A 3,148-nucleotide genomic window follows, 5' to 3' on the forward strand; every position below is an offset into this window, starting at 1 on the left:
CTCATTCCATTGGCAAACTATCTCAATTACCTACCGGTACTCAAATTAAGGTTAAATACACTTAATTTAAGAAATTTTTACTTATTTCTAGATTGTTTTTCCAGTGTACAAAATGTGCCTAGCATAAAAAGCATTTCAAATTTGTAGGCCTGAGTAGCAAAGCACTGTGGAGGCTTATTGTAATTGGAATGTTTAATATTATTATGGAACACAACAGTTGCATTAAAAATGGCTCTACAGGGCCCCCTTTAAATTTTCAAAACACCCAACCCCTTGCACCTTTTTTTTTTGTCATAGAGACATGGAACTTAGCACACTTGTCGAGTATACTCAGACCTAAAAATGTCTATTCATGTTTACAAATTTTGACCTTGATTTTTCAATTTATAGCCTCTACATTTGAACAAACTCCACCAAGGGATTTTGAGATAATGGCTTCAAATTGTATCAAGTTACATGTGCAAAATTGTGTCCTATTGTTAAAGTTGAAGGGGCGGAGTCAGGTCTCAAAGTTTGATATCAAAAAAACAAACAAACGTATATATTTCTACAAAGACCATTGCAGAGACTCCAAACCTTCCATGTTTGATCCTCACCTAGTCTCTAACAGAAAACAATTACCATTTGCTGGCCTTCCATAAGCCCCGCCCCCTCAGAACAAAGGAAGTGTACAGTTTTGGCTCAGAAGGTGCAATTTGGACCCCATTTATTAAAACAAAACCAGAAGTTGGACTCGGACAGGAAACAAGATTATTATTTTTATCTTCTCAAAGCTTTCTCTCATTCACTCATGTTATATCTGTGTAAACTCCTAGAGTGTTTGAGTTACAGTTTTCAAATTCACTCTACATTGAGCTTTGGCATTTGGGGATCAAAAGATATCAAAATAAATTTTCTACAACAAAGCCTGTGGGTGTGGCCAAGCACCAAATTTAATCTTTTCACCGTATCATAAAAAGCCCCAGACCATGCTTTGATTGGGATTTATAAAATTTGGTACAAATGTCCGACCCATCCAAACCTACAAAGAAATCTCTTGGAGCCATGGTCCAAACAGCACAGGAAGTCGGCCATTTTTAATCAAATCCATGTCTTTTAGGTCTGCTCCTAAAGCCTTTGGGTTAGATATATGTAACTTACTGAGCCAAGACATAATGCATTAGGGATTAAAAGTTATTAAAAGATTTGCTATGACAAAAGGATGTGGGCGTGGCCAAACGTCTAATTTGGATTTCTAGCAATAGACAAAAACAAAACAGCCCTAGGCCATGAGTTTATAGAGGATTATGATATTTTGTACACATGTATAACCCACCAGGATGAACAAAAACATATCTTGAAGCCATGGTCCAAACCAAACAGGAAGTCAGTGATTTTGGATCAAATGTGCCATGTTGTCACATTTATTCAAGTTGTATCCTATGGAACATTTCCTACAGCTTTATAGTTTAACACTTTAAACTAACTATATAGACTTTAAGTTATCAAAATAATTTTTTCTACATCAAAGCAGGTGGTCATGGTCAAGCATCAAAATCTGACCTCTCGACGTAACACATCATAGTTTAATAACTTGAATGTGCAAAGTGATGCCTAACAGAAGTCTTATGTTTCACTGCTGGAAGTCCTTTATTTTCACTGCAGCCCCTATTGCAGAGGAAATGGCTGTACCTACTGGAAGAAGAAGAAAAAAATCCTTTTGGCCCTTTTTAATAAAGGGAAAAAAATATGTTGGCCTTTTTAATATTTGCAATAAATAAATAAATGTGTTATCAACATTTAAAAGAGTTAGACTACTCTAATACCAAAAGCCATTATTATGTAAGGCTTTTACTCCCAGCACTGTAAATAAGAGGAGAAATAAAAATCTTCAATCACAAATTTTGCGCTAACAATGTATGGTATATAGCAAAATGGTAATTCATACTCTGACATATTCCAAGTTTTGTTTTATATTTTTATTTCTAAATGGCAGATTACATAAACAACTCATCTTTTTTATCCCTGAAATGTACTTAAATATATATTCAACGTTTAGAAACTCCAATCACTAATTATTAAGAACCAAATTCCCTGTCATGTCTGTGGAGCCCCCGGAGATAGCTCTGGCCCCACCAACAACAAAAAAATCTATAACCCTCCTCTGTTTTTTTTGTTTTTTTCACTGTTTGAAGTGTTAATAAAAAGGCTAGGGTAGGCTAAAAATAGAAGTCTTTTTCTTTCTGTTTGTAGTCCTGCTTCTAGTAGATCTTCATATTACCACATTTCCTTATGATAAACACTTGAAATCCTTGGTTGTCAAATAAGTTACCAATTTCTGCATGTCTTGTGTGAGACATCTAGTGGGAGATACTCATTTTTGTACTGGTAAAGGTTTGTGCGACCATTAACAAAAAAACAAAAATGCTCCCTACTTTTGAAAAGATTTTTTAGTTTGAAAAACCAGACTGAATCCTATCCTGTGCTAACTTCAGTATTTTGCTCAATGTAATTGTCTGCATCTTTTTTAAACTCCCTGTGGTTATATTGAGAAAATGTCCGATTGTTTAAAAACTTAATCAAGGATCTGAGAGGATATCCTTAGTTCATTAGAAGCAATGATATAAAGGCTGACTTTGAACTCAACTACACTTGCTTTCCGGCCTACAAAGCTAAACATGACCAAACTCAGGTCATAGATTTTACTCTAGTTGTTGATTGAAAGGAAAAGGTAAACACTGCCAAAGAAAAAAGAAAAAAAAAGGAAGAGAAAAGCAAGCCACCCGGTTTAATTTTTTTTTTTTTTCACTGATTTCCAAAATTTACAAACAATATGGTTTTTATTTACGTTACATGAGCAAGTGCATAGAGGAAGATTATTGCACTAGAGAACACCAGTACAAGATATCAAGGAAAACATAACAAAAGGACAAATAAATCATAAAATAAATCAAAATAAATAATAAATTAATGTATTACAGGTGTAAGCGACGCTGGGCGCCACTCGGCCGCAGTAGCCCAGCAATCCCCCCCTCCATTCTCCCTCAAGAATCTTGAAAAGTTTTAGAGCCACTACCATTTTGAAAAATACGGAGCCCCTCTGATGACATGGTCAAAAAAAATTTTTAATTGTGGCCACGAAGTTGTATTTCGTGCGCACGAAGTAGTA

Source organism: Cyprinodon variegatus, unplaced genomic scaffold (assembly GCF_000732505.1).
Source record: "Cyprinodon variegatus isolate N-32 unplaced genomic scaffold, C_variegatus-1.0 Scaffold1214, whole genome shotgun sequence".
In the NCBI taxonomy this organism is placed as follows: Eukaryota; Metazoa; Chordata; class Actinopteri; order Cyprinodontiformes; family Cyprinodontidae; genus Cyprinodon; species Cyprinodon variegatus.